Source organism: Notamacropus eugenii, chromosome 1 (genome assembly GCF_028372415.1).
Source record: "Notamacropus eugenii isolate mMacEug1 chromosome 1, mMacEug1.pri_v2, whole genome shotgun sequence".
Lineage (NCBI taxonomy): Eukaryota > Metazoa > Chordata > Mammalia > Diprotodontia > Macropodidae > Notamacropus > Notamacropus eugenii.
The window spans coordinates 669,117,756-669,136,086 of NC_092872.1; the positions used below are offsets into that span (position 1 = coordinate 669,117,756).

Here is an 18,331-nt window from a genome sequence, read left to right on the forward strand (position 1 = left end):
TGCTTGATTTAATGGAAAAATTACTAACAGAGCTTTATAAAACTAGACTGGATGAGCTTTAAGAGTATTGAGCATTCTCTCTCTGGAAGTTCCAAAACAAAGTCTGGATAATCAGTATCCAGTTTGATGTTTTCCAGTATGTTATAGAGAATATTTCCCAAGACTTTAAAAAAAACTTTTAAAAAAAGAATTATGAAAAAAAAATTTAAGAGCCATTTGGGAGAGGAACTCTGAATACTGAATTTTGTGGAGGTGGATTCAACACTGGGGTCATATAGATATAGTGATATTATCATATATATAAGTTGTAAATTCATAATTACATATTTGTTTTAAATGTTTTGGTACATATTTAGTTAAATATTACCCAGTAACTTTAAATTTTTAAACATTCTTTTTCTAAGATTTAGGATTCCAAACTCTCTTTTACCTTCCTACATTTACCCCACTCTTTGAGGAGGCAAGAAATAAAATATCAATTTTCCATGTGAAGTCATACAAAACATATTTCCATATTAGTCATGTAGCAAACAAAAGTTCACCAAAACCCAAGAAAAAAAAATTAAAAAAGTATTCTTCAATCTGTATTCAGAGTTCATCGGTACACTTTTTGTAGAGAACTCTTGGATATCTTTTTTTTCATTATGGATCCTGTGGAATTGTTTTGGATCATTGTTTTATCAGAGTAGTTACGTCTTTCACAGTTGATCATCTTTAGAAGATTGCTGGTGATGTATACAATGATCTCTTGGTTTTGTTCACTTCACTTTGCAGAAATTCATGTGACTCCCCAGGCTTATCTGAAAGCATCCTACTCATCAGTTCTTGTAGTCCAATAGGATTCCATCACAAACATATACCATAACTTGTTCAACCATTCAACAACTAAAAGGCATCCCTTTGATCTCTAATTCTTTAACACCACAAAAGAGCTTCTATAAATATATATATATTTGTAATAGAAGTCCTTTTCTCTTTCTTGAATCTTTTTGGGATATAGACATAGTTGTGGAATTGTTGAGTCAAAGGGTAGACACAGTTTTAGAAGCTTTTGGATTTAGTTGCAAATTGCTCTCCACTACATTTGTATTAGTTCACAATTTCCCTATTTTTCAATATCCTGTACAAATTTATAATTTTCATTTTCTCTAGTGTTAGCTAGTCTGATAGGCATGAAGGGGTATCTCAGAGTTGTTTTAATCTCCATTTCCTTACTCAGTATTTTTTCATGTGAGTATTAATAGATTTGATTTCCTTTTCTGAAAACTGCCTATTCATAACCTTTAACCACTTATCAAATGGAGAATGGTTCTTATTTTTAGTAGTTTTGGCTCAGTTCCCTATCTACTTAAGAAGCAAAGATTTTATCAGAGAAATATTGCAATTTTTCATTTCCAAATTTCCTTCTAATTTTGCTTCCACTATTTGCTGGTCCGAACCCCAACTTTTTTATACCATAGATCTCCCCATGATGCTTTACAGAAATAGAGTAGAATTTGAGGATTTAATAAACCCTCAGGAGTTATCAATTCCAATCTTTACCTGAAAAAGAAAAGAATTCCTTGTTATTTATATATCTGTGTGTGTGTGTGTACATGTGTGTGTGTATGTGTGTATATAGGTATATAGCCCTCCAGTCTGTGTTTGAAGTGAGGGGGAACCCTCTTGGTGCTGAAGAACACCATCCACATTATAACTGTAGGAGTTTTTCCCTTGTATCAAGATATAATTTGCATTTTTGCTAATTGTGTTATATGACTTCTACTTTTGTTTGCTAGGGGAAACCAGAACAAGTCTAATTACTATTCCACATGATATCTCTTCAAATACTTGACCATGGTTCTTATTTCTCCCCTGTATTATCTTGTGTCCAAGCTAATCATTCCCAGTTCTTTCATCCAGTACTCAAGTGACAAGAAAAAAGATTTGTACTCTTAGTTTTTGTCTTCTGAGATTCTTCCATCTTGTCATTGTTCATCCTAACAAATGGTACCCAGGACTATACACAGTACTCCAGTTCTGGTATTAACAGGATAAAGTTCAATGAAATTGTCAATCCCTCAACACTAGATGTTTTCTCCCCATCTCTCCCCTCTGCCGACCCCAAAACAGTGGTAATTCTATTACCACTTCCTCTAATCTGCCCTTCCTTACATCACACCCCTCCCTTCTCTTATCCTCATCCCCTCTATTTTCTTGTAGGGCAAGACAGATTTCTATACTCCATTGCCTGTATATCTTATTTCCCAGTTGGATGTAAAAGCAGTTTTTAACATTTGTTTTTAAAACTAAATTCCAACTTCTCTCTCTTTCTCCCTCCTCACACATTCCTCACTGAGAAGACAAGCAATTCAATGTAGGTTATATGTGTGTAGTCATGCAAAACACTACCATAACAGTCATATTGTGAAAGACTAACTATATTTCCCTCCATCCTATTCTGCCTCCCATTTACTCTGTTCTCTCTTTTGGCCCTATCCTTACTCAGAAGTGTTTACTTCTAAATAATCAGTCCTCCCATTTGCCCTCCCTTCTCACATCCTCTCAGACCCCTGCTTATTCCCTTCCCCTCTACTAATATACCAGTACAATATATTTGTTAGGAACACTCCAAATGGGATCAAGTCAAACGACTGAAAAACAAGTACCTCTACATCACTGTTCTGTTCTACCACTTCCCCAAAACTGTGAAGAGTGGAAATGAGATTAGTCTGGTATGACCTATTCTTTCTATGCTCTTATCATCAACAATGATTATTTTTCTATCTGTCCTAAACAGCAATTCTTTGGAACTCTTCTCTTCTTATTTATACACACACACACACACACACACATATATGTATATATGTATATATATATGTATATATACATATATACATATATGTATATATGTATATATACATATATACATATATATACACATACATGTGCATACACACATATGTATGTATATACTATACATATGCATATGTACATCTATATGTAGTATACATACATATGAAGCTTCCTTGCCAGGTTTGTATCATCCTAACATTTAGTACTCTTAGCATTTCTTCTTGTACTATCATTCTTTTCTTTCTTAGTATTTTTGCTTTTATACTTTGCATACATATTTCTAAAAATAAAAGCCGGTCAATAAAGTCCATGTGCATTCACATCAGTGTCTTGTATATCATTGTTTGCATACCATATCTACCATTAAAATGTAAGTACTTTGAGAAAAAGAGTTATCTTTTGGTTTGTCTTTTTTTACATATATGTCATGAAGTATAAATGGATCATTCACCCAAATGTTGCTTACCATACTTTACCTTTCTTATTTCTGGATGTCCTTATTTGAACATATCTTTTTAATATGGAACATCACTCATTTGCTAATTTTTAGGAACTCTGTTTCTTTTAAATAAGTTAAATATTCTCACAGGGTCATAGTGCCATCATAGATCTCATGCCACCAAGTTGCCATGACACTTATGGCTTCAAACTTGTCTCCTGGCAATGGAAGTTCTCTCTCATCTCACTTATTTACTACCTTCAGAATTTGTTATTAATCTAGGAACAACTCTATGGAGTACATAGGAAAGATTAAAAAGAATATGAAAGAAAGAATAGATAAAATTTTCAGTGGTGGAAAGACGCGATTAATCAATAGTGAAAAGCTCCCAAGTAGTTAAAAAGAGAAGTGCGATTTCTAAAAGAAGATATGAATATATAGAAAATAAGTCTGAATCAGAGCTTTTAAAACAGCACAAAGGAACAAAGAATGGGAAATAGGGTTTGGAAAAGATAATGGACATTTATAGGACATTATATATAGGACATTTTATAGTACAAAGTTGGAAAAAACATGGCAGAATACAGAAACAAGGCAAACAATTTTAAAGAACACATAAATTTTCAAAGGCTAAGATAGCTGACTGAAGAAAATAGGTGCAAAAGTAATGTCAGAATCATAGGCCTGGCAGGGAAGGAGGAGAGCATGACAAATTTACAAATCTACATATCATGCTCTTGTAAATAATGAGAAAAATGACCTGAGCTTTTGAATACAGATGATGAAAAAGTATTGATTGTTCCTGTTCACAAATGACCACGAGAGAAAAACCCTAACCTTGAAACTGCAAGAGTAATCTTTAAATGTCAAAGTTTCAGTGTTAAACAAACAAAGTTGTGCAAATGACCATGAGAGAAGTCTGAAGCTAGATAGAAACCTCCACCCAAAAATGTCAATATTACTCCATCATCCTGAAAAAGCAGATAAAAGAAAGGAATAGCAAATCTTACAAAGCAAAGATCAAGATATAACCTAATATAACATCCTAAAATATGAAAAAAAGATGGAACTTCAGCAAAAGAGTAACATTTAGGCCATACCCGAGTAAATAAGCGAAATTGCAACTGAGCTACAACAGAAATTCAAAACACTTGACTGGCAATAATCTCCAAACAAGAGAAAAAAAAGGAAAAGTAGAATTCCAGAGAAACATTAAATGAAGAAATAAGTTTTTTTTAGTTTTGGCATACCCCACAAAACAATCAAGTGAGCAAAAGGAAAGAACGAAGAAGGCCCATTTAACAAAAATGATCTAGGGGTCAAGAGATTGTTGAGGATCTTAAAGAATTGGAATCATTTAGAATTACCAAAAGAAGAGGAGAAGAAACTAAATTAATATTTAGTGGACAAAATCCCATACTTCTTTACATGTGAATAAATATCTTTTGTGGTAGATTTAATACCATTTGGCTGAATCCACTGAATGGAGACAGAGCATACAAGAGACAGGAATACTCTTTGTAAACTCTACTTAACCTTGTGCCAATAAAGAAGTGTAACTTCTTCAGTCTCTTAACTATATGAAGTAGGAGCAATGGGAGACCAGGGCATGAGCTGTATCCTTATATAAATATATATATATATATATATATATATATATATATATATATATATATACATATGCAATAAGAATGCTTAAGAATAGAGGGTAGGTCCCAACTTAAAAGTGGATCTTTGAAAGTACATTCAAATAACTTCCATTGGATGCTTGTGTGTATTTTGCCTGTAAGTATTCATGTGTGTGCATGTGTTTGTATGTGTGATGATGGCAGAAATTATGGTCTGGTGATAGATTCACATGGAAGAAATGGCTGCAATATGAGAGCATTTTCAAGAAACACATGCACAAACACATACATATATACCACATATTTAATGTATACCCAGACACACATATACATGTAACATATAAATGAAATATTTATGTACATATAGGTATATATGTACATATGTATATACATCTATATGTATATATAATACATATATGTGCATACATCATATCTCAGATTACTGAAATAACTCTGTCTCTTTGCTTCGGGTCTTTTTAGTTCAATATGACATCCACACAGTGAAATTTACTTTTTCTAAAGCATTCTTTTGATAACATTTTGATATTAAAAAAAAATCTTCAATGATTCCCCACTGCTTACACAATAAAATCCTAACTCTTCTCTGTCATTCAAACTCCTCTGTATGTTGAGTCTCATTTTCCTTTCCAATAGTTAGGTCATAAAAATCAGTAGGTATAAACTATTCCAAGTAAATGAGTTTACTGGTCTCACATATAGTGGCCAGAACACATATATGTGGGCTGACTACATATATGCAGGTAACTCTAATTAGAGAAAGTACACAATTCCCCTTAATCACCCCCAGCTTTTATATCTTGTATCAAACAACTCTGGCTTCTTCTCTTTATGAAGCATCATTCCTTAGTTGACACAATACTGGTGCAAATTCTTTTTTATCTTGAAGGCAATGTTTTTGAGAAAGTCCAGAGTTCTCCCTTGTATACACAATACTGCAATTGATCAACAACTCAATTGTCTCCTTTCACTGTTTTGCAACTTTGGGGATCAGTGTGAATTATTTTTCACTTATTATAGTATATTGTTATAGTAATAAACACAATTTAAGCCCTTTCAACTTTATTTTTCACTTCTCCTTTTAAGGGAGTTTTCCACTTAAGCCAACTTGTTTTATTTTATCTTCCCCAAACACCTTGTGTTTATGTGCTTCTACTTCTTGGTTCCTACTGTTTCATGGCCTAGCATTCCCTTATCATCTAATTCATTCGTAAGAATTAATCCACTGAATCTAATTCAAACTTTTTATTTCTTCCAGGGCCAGTTCAATTTGGCCTTTTTCATCAAGTGTTTCTCTGAACATCCCAGGTGGAAGAGATCTAGTTTTCTAGCTTTTAAGATACTGATTGGAATTGCATAGATATTATACCTTTACATTGATCTCAGTGGCTAGAACCATGTTTAGAACATGACAGGTGGTCAGGAAATATTTTTTGAAGTAAAGAATGCTTGAATATTGGAAAACTGGGCAGTATTCTTGTGACCTTCTAGAGGGAACACGATGCAATTTTTGACCTTAGAGAGTTATGCTTTGTTGAACTTATTGAATAATTTGAAGGAAAATTTCTCTGAAAATGAAGTTTAACTCAAATTAGAATAGACACGTGCATAATCTGAAGAAAGAAAAATGATCAATGAAAACATATTCTATTTGCATAGTACATTGCCAGTTATCCCATCCAATCCTTATGACACATGACGGTATCATTAAAGAAGCCTCTTACCCAGGTTATTAATGATTGCATCCTTACATTTAGCAACTTGAAATAAAACTCAGTTGTAGAGAAACTTCTGTTAATCAACATCAATTTCTGTAAAAGAAGATACCTTTTTGAACAATTCTGAATTTTATAAGATAATGTAACTTTAGGTATAAATACTATGATTTCTTGTACAATGGGAAACTGTTTAAATTTGAGAAAAAAGTAAAAAAATCCAATCCAGGGATTCCTAGCATCTTTATATATTTCTTGTGTCAAAAAAGTAAAAGCACCTGAAAAATAAGTACTATGCTCCTAGGATGAGGATGAGGATGTCTATAAAGAAGACAATTAAATTATCATTGACTAGAAGACATTGACCCAATTAATGATGGAAAGGGCATGTCATAGGGAGTAGTCACAAAATTTCAGTCACAAAATTATGAAGTTGGATTATATGATCTCTAAGGTCCTATCTAGTTCTACATCTCTATGATTTATTGACCATCACAAATTAACTTCTGCTCTCAGTGAGAGCTGTCAACTCTTTTGGAAAACCATTTAGTTTTTTAGAGATCTAGGCCATTCAAAGAAAATGTATCTGATTTTAGGGAAGCTTCTTACTGAAATTTAGTAGAACAGATTGCCAGTGACAAATTCTTCCTTGTAGAATTCCCTGATGAAATTTGGAATATATCATTTGGAAGTGGAGTTTTTGATTCTTACAATTTACTGGAAGGACCTTAAATTTCTTTCATTTTCTTAAATGAAAAATTACCATAATGTCATATTTTCATTTTCAAATGTTGAAATCTTGATCATCAAAATCTATATGTTTAGGATGAGATTTAGTTAATATGGAAATCACACAAATTGAAGTTAAGAGGATTTCCTTGTTTAGTAGATTTGCAATAAGAAATTCTCAGCTTACTGGAAAGATGACTTATGGTGTTATTAAAGCTGGATATTTCATAATTCTTGGAATATCTATTTTATTTGAAAGGTTTAAAAGTATCTTTAGTCAATTAAGTAGAATGCATTTACTATGTCCCAGACATTTTACTACATGTTAGAGAAAAGCCAAAATAAACCATTTCTAGGTCTCAAGGAGATTACATTCAAATGGATGCAATAACCTAGAAATAATTTGATACATATAAGATAAATATAGTACAAAAGAGAGGTGACTTTAGATTGGAAAACAATAAGAACTGGCAAAAGTCAACTGCTTATAAGAAACAGCCAGTTGAACTAAGTAGTAAAGGAAGCCAGAAATTTTAAGAGTCAAAGGCTAAAAGGGAGAGCCAGCTATGGAAAATAATAATTAATTAGAAGTTAGAGACCCTGGGTTGTACTCGTCAGCTCTGTAATTTCGGATAAATCAAACCTCACAGAGCTACATATGCCTCATTTGTAAAATGAGGGTATTGGACAAGATAAGCTATAAAGTTTATTCCAGTTCTAAGGGTCTATGAGTCCTCCTTTTTAGACCTCGATATCCTAGACCATTGCACCACTGAATCACAGTAAACAAGGTGAAGCAATGGGAGTGGATTGAAGAAGAATTTGCAGGCTTCTTTGCCCTTCTTCCTATCCATTCCTGAAAGAGATTGCCTGAAACTTTAACTAATCTGCATGACCGGTAGTATAAGTTTTGATTCTCCAGTGTCCATGCTTCTGTATGTCTGTGCCTGTATTCACATATTCCTCTCCTAGCTCCCACTGGGCTTCCCTCTTGACATCATTTAACAAACCCAGTATGTCATGAGAGACTCATAATAGATGTACACCAAAAAGGCTGCCTTTGGGTTTTTTATTAATTTATTTCAAACTTAAATACTAAAACTGAAATATACAATAAGAAAAGGAAAAGAAATGCTATACATTTAAATACTAGAATGCAAAAAAGAAATAAAAGAATTGCTAAGTGCAGAGCAGAATGTAAGAGAAGACTCAAAATATACTGCAATAAATTTCCATTTCAAGAAAGTTTATATAACAAATACTAAACATTGTGTCAATGTTTTCTTTGAGTACATTAAATTTTCTTTTGTTCTCTGAACACTTTTTACTCTGTTCTTTTTTCCCTTTTTCTCTTCTCTCCCAAGGAGAGTACAATTAAGTGCATACACACATACATATAAATATATAGACCTATATGAACATATGTACGTATACATATCCATTACATACATCCACTTACATACACATACTTCTGCTTAGATATCTGTAATCATACTCATTTACAGACATATACATTTATATGCATTTACGTAAGGTCCTACTATCCTTCTTTGTCCTCTGTTTCTCCATAGGTGGATAACATCTTCCTTGATAAATCGAAGTTTTTCTGTATTTTTCTAAGTCCCCCAACTCGTCATTTACTACACCACAGTAAAATTCCAACCTTGTACTGTATAGTTATTTAATAGTCCAAAACAATACCAATTATATGACTAACATATAGTGTAGTATCCCAGTTCTTCTCTTTCCATTGAATCTGTTTTAGCTTTAACTTTGATCTCATGATTAATATCTCTGCTTTTCCCACCTACTAGATTCCACTCCTGATTGTCATTTCATGCTTGTATTTTTTTCCTCTTTATTCTGGCTCCTCTATTTTACTTCTCTCTGCTACCTTGAACTCTTATAACTTAACCTACCACACTCCAGTGTTGCCTCCCTTATCCTGCCCCTACTCTTTCCTCTTACCTTGTTGTTTCTCTCTCAATTTAGAGTACTTTTATAGCCTTCAAGTGTGTTATTCCCTCTTTTTCCTATTTCCATTTAGACACTCTTCTATGCCCCCTTATCCCTTTCCCTCACTTATTCATTTATAGTTCTTATATTTTTATATAATTCTTTATGTGTACCTTCCAAGTGTATATATTGTTCTCTCTTTAATCCAAATCTGATGTGAGTAGGATTCCCTCTAAAAATCCTTTCCTTCTCCTCTCCCTCCTCTATCCTCTTTGCCATCTTTCTTTTTGAATTTTTATAAGTATAAAATTTGTCCCAATATCAGTGAGAAGTAGGGTTTCAGAACTACTAGCCATCCTCTCCCATCTAATTTCTCTGTATCAGTTCTCCCTCTCACACATCATTTGCATAAAATATTTACTTTTTACCTTTTCCTAGATGGAATTACTTTAAAAATCACATCATATTCAGCTCTATCCTAATCCTTCTTTTGAATTACTCAATTGCTAATTGCCATCTCAGACATACTATTTAAATTTTCTCATATACAAAATAAACAGTCAGTCCTCATTGAGTCTTTTGTAATTAATCTTTGATGTTGATCTTAAATTTCTCTTGGGTCTTGCATGTCAAATTTTCTCGTAAGTTCAGGTCTTTTTGTATAAAATCCTGAACATCTGGTGATTCATTGATTATACTTTTTTTTTGTCTTTGAGGATTTTGCTTAACTTTGCTGAGTATAATATTTTTGGCTGCAACTCCAGTTCTTTTGCTCTTCATATGTAGGGTTCAAAGACCTGTGACCTTTTAGTGCAGAAGTTGCTAGATTTTATGTGATGTTAATTGTGCCTCCACTGTATTTGGATTTTTTCTCTTTACAAGTTCTCCTTGAGCTGGGAGTTTCCAAATTTTGCTGTGACTCTCCTGTAAATTTTCTTAGTAGGATCTCTTTCTAGGGATAATTGGTGGATTTTTTTCTTTTTCTACTTTTCCATCTTGTTCTAAAGATTCAGGACAATTTTATTTAATTATTTATTGTATTATTGCATCAAGGTTGTATCAAAATTCTTTTTCTATTGTAGTTATTACCTAAATCCTGAATATTCTTATATTTCCTCTTCTCGATCTATTCTCCAGAACAGTTTTTTATGAGATGTTTTATATTCTTTTCTAGTTTTTTTTATTCTTTGTATTTTGTTTTGTTATTTTGGAGTCTTTATAACTTCACTGACTTTCCCTTTCTCAATTCTAATTTTCAAGGACTCATTTTCTTTCTTAAGATTATGGATTTCCTTTTCTACTTGTTTTTTTCTTTAATAATCTTGTTTTTCCTTGGATTGTTATTTTAATTTTTCCCTCAATTTCTCTCATTTGATTTTTAAAGTCTTTTCAAAGTTTTTCTGTGTATTCTTTTGGGCAGGTAACCATTTGACATTACTCTTTGAGGTAGGAGAATTTTCTGACCTCTGCCATCTTCCCAGAATAATCTCTTCACTGCTTTTTTCTTGATGCTTTACTACCTTATGCCACATTTCCTCATGTCTATATTTGTATGCTACATGATGATACTATATGGCTGTGAATCATAGAACACCACTATCTCAGAAGAACCTCCAAAGAAGAAAGTAAACATTCATGGTGAATGTAAGCAGGCCATAATATGTTATTAAAAAAGAATTTACATACCAGAAGTGGCATAAAATATCACACCAAGGACATGTATGTCAGAAAGGTGGTGGTTTAGATATGAATGGAAATTATTTAGGAGTTAGTGTTATATTTACATATTTAAAGATAGAAAGAAGGGGCCCTGGAATGCTGGCTATACCATCTGTAGAGGGCTAATGGAAAGACATGGGAGAGAATTGCAGAAGATGAGGTACTTTGATCTTCTTGGCTGGAGTGAATTTATGGATAATATATTAAAATATTTCTAAAAAGGTCCCTTCATTTAGAAAGTGGACTGAAAGGAGAATGCTGTCACTTTTTCTCTCAATTAAATAAGTTTTTCTCTTCAAAATTAAAAAAATATTAAAGAATATTTCAGAATTCTTTTTTGCTTTGTTTCATTTTTATCCTGAGATCTCCCAATTCAATGAATATTTTCAAGAGTAACAAGAGTTGAGGGTGGAGCCAAGATGGTGGAGTAGAAGCAGGGACCTGCTTGAGCTCTCCCTCCAAACCTCTCAAAATACCTGTAAAAATGACTCTAAACAAATTCTAGGGTAGCAGAAGTCACAGAATAATAAAATGAAACAGATTTCCAGTCAAAAACAATGTGGAGGGGTTCATTGTACCAGGCTTAGAGTGGAGCGTGGCCCATGCTGTGCCACAGGTGGAATTGGAACAGGCCTCAGGGTGCTGAATTGCTAGCAACTGCTACAGTTTCCAGACCTCAACCTACAAACACCAAAGACAGCTTCAAAGGTCAGTGAGAAAGCTCTCTCACTTGGGTGAGAAGGGAGGATGATCCAGACCCAGGCCTAGTCTCAGCCCCAATGTGGCAGCCACTGCCACAGCAGCAGTTGCTTATGCAGCTCAAGGCTTGCAGATGGTGGGGGAATCAAACAACTGATATGGCTCATAGTCCTTAGTGGCGCTCCTGGGTTGAGGAGGAGTGCAGGCATGGCTGAGGTGGTGGAGGCTGTGGAGAGGGAATCCTAATCACAGTTCCATGGCAGAAAACAGTGCTTGTACCTGCTCACAGACCAGAGCCAAGGTCAAGAGAGGACTAAGCACCTCTATTGATTACACCACTTTGAAGGAACTGAGAATATACAGGTCCTTAGAGATATCTCTGAAAACGACTGCACAAAACCTCTGAATCTTGGGATAGTATACCCTCCACTTAACAAAGAGCTCAAAAGTCAACTAATTGACTGGGGAAATGTCTAAAAATATAGAAGGTTAGTTTTTTGGTGAAATGATATTTTCTGCTGTCCTTTCCAACGAGAAAGATCAAACCGTACAACTGGAGGAAGACCAAAGCATACAACCACAGGATGATAGCAAGGTCAAGGCTCCTACATTCAAAGCCTCCAAAAAAGATGAAGCCATGAAAGAGCTCAAAATGGATTTTTATAATCAAGTAAGAGAAGAGAGGAAAAATTGAGAAGAAAAATGAGAGTGACATAAGAAAAAACATAAAATCATTAAAAAAATGAGTCAACAGCTTGCTAAAGGAGACTCAAAAATGTTGAAGAAAATAACACTTTAAAAATAGACTAACTCAAATGCAAAAGAGATCCTGAAAGCCAATGAGGAGAAGAATGTCTCAAAAAGCAGAACTGGCCAAGTGGAAAGGAGGTCCAAAAGTTCACTGATGAAAATAAGGCCTTAAAAATTAGGATGGAACAAATGGAAGCTAATGACTTTACGAGAAATCAAGAAATTATAAAACAAAAGCAAAAGAATGAAATAATGGAAGACAATATGAAATGTCACATTGGAAAAAAGAACTGACATGAAAAATAGATCCAAGAGAGGTAATTCAAAAATTATTGGTCTACCTGAGGAGGTTGATCAAAAAAAGAGTAGACATCATCTTCCAAGAAATTGTCAAGGAAAACTGCCCTGCCATTCTAGGACCAGCGGATAAAATAGAAATTGAAAGAATCCACCAATCACCTCCTGAAAATAGCATCAAAATAAAATCTGCTTGTAATATTGTAGCCAAATTCCAGAGTTCCCAGGTCAAGGAGAAAATATTACAAGCATTCAGAAAGAAACAATTCAAGTATTGTGGATATATAATCAGAAAAACACAGGATTTTGCAACTTCTACACCAAGAGATGGAAGAGTTTGGAATATGATATTTCAGAGGTCAAGGGAGATAGTATTAAAACCAAGAATCACTCACCCAGCAAAGCTGAGTATAATACTTCAGGTGAAAAATGGATTTTCCATGAAATATAGGACTTCCAAGCATTCTTATTGAAAAGAGTAGAACTGAATAGAAAATTTGATTTTGAAATATTAGAATCAAGAGAAACATTAAAAGATAAACAGGAAAGAGAAGCCATAAGAAACTCATTAAAGTTGAACTGGTTATATTCCTACATGAAAACATTATATTTGTAACTCATGAGACCTTTCTTACTATTATGGTAGCTAGAAGGAATATCTATCTATCTATCTATCTGTCTGTCTGTCTGTCTGTCTGTCTGTCTGTCTATCTATACATACGGGCAGCTAGGAGGTACGGTGGATAGAGCACCAGTGCAGGAGTCAGGAGGACCTGAGTTCAAATCTCACCTCAGACACTAGCTGTGTGGCCTTGGGCAAGTCACTTAACCCCAATTGCCTCATCCTGGGTCATCTCCAGTCATCCTCATGAATATCTGGTCACTGAATTCAGATGACTCTGGAGTAGAGGGGAGGCTGGTGACCTGCATAGCCTTCCCTCACTCAAAACAAAGTTAAGTGTAAGTCATGTTATTATTTTTCTGATGGTCTTCTTCAGCACCAAAGGATGAACACACCCACACACACACCCAAAAATGTACACACACATTGATATATATATATACCTACATACAAAAATACAAGTACATACATATGTATACATATGCATATGTATGCATGTACATATTAGTGTATACACACATACATATATGTATATATGTGTTTATATGTATATATGCACAGACATATACACACATACACACACACACACACACACACATATATATATATATATACATACATACATAGAAATCTAGCTTGCCCAACAGGAAAATAGAGGGGAGGGGGATAGGAAAAGGGGCTGTGATAAAAGGGAGTATAGATTGGGGGAAGGGGTGGATGGAATGCATGCTGTACTAGGGTGAGGGTAGGTAGAGATGTGGAGGAAATTGGAAATTCAAAATCTTCTGGAGCTAATGTTATAAGCTGAAAATAAGGAAACTATGTATTTTAAAAAAAGAAAAATCTGGGAATACTTATATGAACTCATGCAAAGTGAAGTGAACAGAACCCCAGGAACAGTGGTAGTGTACAATAATCACCAATAGCTAATGACTTAGCTATTCCCAGCAATAAATTATCCAAGACAATTCAAAAGGACTTATGATGAAAAATGCTGTCTACCTCCAAAGAACTGATGGAGTCTGAATGAAGATCAAAGCATACTTTTTAAATTTTCTTTTTTTATTTGTGTTTTTTTTGGTCTGTTTTCTTTTGTAATGAGGAATATATGTAAATATGTTTTGCATGACTGCACATATATAATTTTTAGCAAATTTCTTACCTTCTCAAGGGGAGCATTTAGAATTAAAATAAAAAATGTTAAAATTGTTTTTACGTGTAATAGAGAGAAAATCAACCAAAATAACAACAAAAAAAGACTAACTAGAGTCACTTACTAAGAATAAGGATAAAAGTCCTCCCATGCATAATAACAGTTCTATTATTTGACTACTTATCTAGTGAATTATTTTTTTTTTCTTGGCACCATTCAGATGGTGATATTTTTTTCTTGCTCTCAATTCTTTTTTCATACCTACATCCTCAACTATTTCTGTGACCTCATTGATTTAAATATTCCCTCCAATCATTTAGATGACAATCCCTCCACCTCTGTCCATTCTTTATGATTCTTGCTGCTATTCTCTCACAAGTTTGGTACAGGAGATTTATTCGAAATTCTGCGGGGTATCCTCACTTTTTCTTCACATCTCATTTATACCAGTGGAGTACACAGATATCCATTAGTAATTCCTTGTTCTTATAATGTAACCAGTGCTACTTTTTTCTTTTTCTTTTTTTTTTTCTCATTTAGGAAAATGTTTTATTCAAAAGCTTCACAGCACCATCTAGTTGTCTTAAAGAATGCAGCCCCGCCCGTGCCCCAGCCCTGCCCCCCTCCAGATGCAGAAGTTTAAAATGACACCATTTGACTAGAGATTCCCCTATTTTTTTTTTAATTCAGGTCATGATATGATTTTGGTCACTGTCTCACCTCAACTTCCTGAGCCCCAACTTTGATGGGTTTTTAGCAGGTAGTACTGCATCCTCTCTCTTCCCCCTACCTTGTAACTCTAAGTCATGGGAAGCAGGTCAAACTGGGTGCCTCCTGTCCCCATCCCCATCCCATGCTGGTAGAGGCGCATAAAGCTAGGATGGAAAAGATGAAATTCAGCAACCAGAGTAACAGAGTCTCTTCATCACTGGTCAAGCAGCATGCAGCTCTGTGGGCTTAAATCTTAGGGTAACATTTTCCTTCTGAAACCTGAGAACCCCAGGCAATGGGGAAAAGCAGCCCAACCTACTCCATCCCCCATGTCCTAGAGGTCTTTCTCTGCTCTACGGAGTTCAATTTTTTCTTTTAGTTTGATTAAAACACTAAGAGATTTCCCCCTTCCCCCCTCCCTATGAATCAGGCAGAGCTTGTGCCAAGAGCCTGAGTGACTGGGATTGAGGAGAGGAAAGAGTATGACATGGTCTTTTCATTTTTAAAGAGTAGCCCATCTGAAATGAGAGTGTTTGGATTCCACAGGACAGCAGAAAGCACGATTCCCCGACAGGGTCCTGAAGGGAGGGGCTCAGCAAACTAGGAGTCTGATTAGGCCCGGCCACATCACCGTCACCTCCTCCACCTTGGCTTCCGTTCCCAGGACTTCCGGTCATGCTCGAGGAAGGGAGAGCTGGAAGCTGCGGGAGTCATTTAGCCAAAGCCCCCATAGGGTCCCAGGCCGGGAGCACAATGGGCTCCTGCTTCAGGACGGCGAGCACATCTTCTGGCACATGTTTCTTGTCCACAACCACTTCGTAGACATACTCGGAGAACCACTGGTCCGTCATGCACAGGTAGCCTTTGTGGCCATGGTCTTCACCCCAGGAATTCTCCACTCTCCACTTTTCATACGTTCCCTCACGAGCATCCTCCGTGACGGCCGTGAAGGTCATGGCATGGGTCATCAGGGACTCGCCAAAAGTCAACCTCTCTGCTTTGTTCATGTTCTTCAAGGAGACACCAAACACCAGCTCATGGTCATAGATCTGCATGTCACTGATGCCCAGCTTTCCGTTGAAGTGTTTTCCAACATCGCAGCCAAACCACACGGCCTCTCCTTCTTTAATGGAGGCTGCAACCATCTTTTTCAAGAAGTCAATGGGCTGGTTGTTGTAGAGGGTTTTTCTCCCACCAATCATATTGCTCAAGTATTCCACAGTGTACAGCCTGTTGTACTTATGCTGACTCCGAGGGTCATTCACGAGACAAATCTTGTCCTGCATGTTGAAGAAAGGCTTGATATGTTCCCTGTAGAACTCCAAGGGTGAAATGGGTCCAATCTTATGGTAAGTCTTATCCTTGTCTCGATACTCCCAGGTAAATTTGTCTGGTGGGGTGCCCAAGCAGATGCTGACCACTCGGAAGACCTCTTCCATCATGGTGTCCTGGGTCGTACAGATATCTTCTTCTGTTGCTCCACTTTTCACCAAGTTTCTAAGTCGTATACAATATTCTCTCATCTTGTGATTCAGAATGTCATTCATTCTTCTAGATGCTTCTGTTGTATGAGACTCAGGGAAGCACTTCTTAGGAACAACCCCATATTTTTCAACAATATTGACTAACATATCCCATTGTCCACCGTCATTTGCAGGATTCGTAAGTAAGTACTGCACCAGCCTTCCATCCTCTGGTTCCTCAGCCGTTTCAACAAAGGCATTCAAAAAGAAGCAACAGCGTTCAACCTTGTCCCAGAAAAACAGGTAAGAATGACTGAATTCGAATTCTTCAATATTTAATTTTTTCATGAAAGGCAGTCTCATAACGTTCAGACATGAAAAGATCCAGCATCTCCCTGAGTTCTTCTGGTTGGTGACGGGCTTGCCCTCCTGGGGCACGGCGTGCTGGAAGACGTGCTGCGTGTCCTGCACGGTGGAGCGCCGCAGACACACGTCCAGCAGGTCGTGGCTGCTGCCCACGTTCTGGGCCAGGGAGAACAGCGGGTCCGCGCTGAGCTTCTGCAGCACGGCCGCCACCTTCCTGGGGCTCAGGCCCGCGGGCCGCTCGCACGTCGCGTCGTTCATGGCGAAGGCGGCGCGCGCTCGGCCTCGTAACGGTCGCGGTCCGGGGTGGCGACGGTTGGGCCGGGGCCGGGGCCGGGCCGGGTCCGGTTCCGGCGGGCAGGGGAAGGCGCTGGGGCGAGCGGAGCACGGCCGGGTCAAGCGGGGCCAGCGGCGGGATGGGGCGCGCGGACACCCCCCTACTTTTTTCTTAATCCTTCATTTCTTTGATGATTTCCATTACCTTACTTCTTCTTTGTAGTTCCTTATTTGTTATGTGTAACAGCCCGTTCACATACACCAAGAGCCTCTCTAGCACTTTTTGAATTGAATTTATTCTTTTTCACGGACTATAGTGTTCTGTGACTAATCATAAAATTTTTGAGTTAGGAAGACCTGTTCTAACTCTATACTTGATGAGTGAGAGCCCTCTACAATATCCCTAATGAGTAGTTACCCGTCCTCTGCTTAAACACCTTAAGTGACAGGGAACTTGCTGCATCAAAATCAATCTTTTATTTTTTGGTCGGTTGTGATGGTTAAGAATGTCCCTCTTATTACAATGGTAATGGAAACCAAATAAATACTGCCTTTGTTACTGGAAAGAGTGTGACAAAATATTATTCTATGCTTCTCAAAATTCCTATGATTCTGCAGACTAAAATTTCCTTGCTCGATCACCACTTACTTGTGTATTGTCCATGTTAGAATGTAAGTTCTTTGAAGACAGGAACTCTCACTTTGCATTTTGGTATCCCCTGTGTCCAGGGTAGAATCCAATACAGAGTAGATAATTAATAAATCATTTTTTCATCCATTTATTCATTTATTAAATTATTGTATTCAGTACACAGAACTCTATCAAACAAAAAGACCAAACTTAAATGCCATATGCATTAATATATCAAAGACATTATATAAATGCTAAAATACATAAAAATACAGTATATAAAACTGGGTCACAGTCTCCCATTAATGTATTCCATAACTATGGTGA

The 18,331-nt window shown here is 36.2% G+C and overlaps 1 pseudogene; it reads right to left on the minus strand.

Annotated features, from left to right (window-relative positions):
* Positions 1–14,760: 14,760 nt before the first annotated feature.
* Positions 14,761–17,411, minus strand: LOC140521095 (bleomycin hydrolase pseudogene; annotated as a pseudogene).
* Between the last annotated feature and the right edge of the window lie 920 nt (positions 17,412–18,331).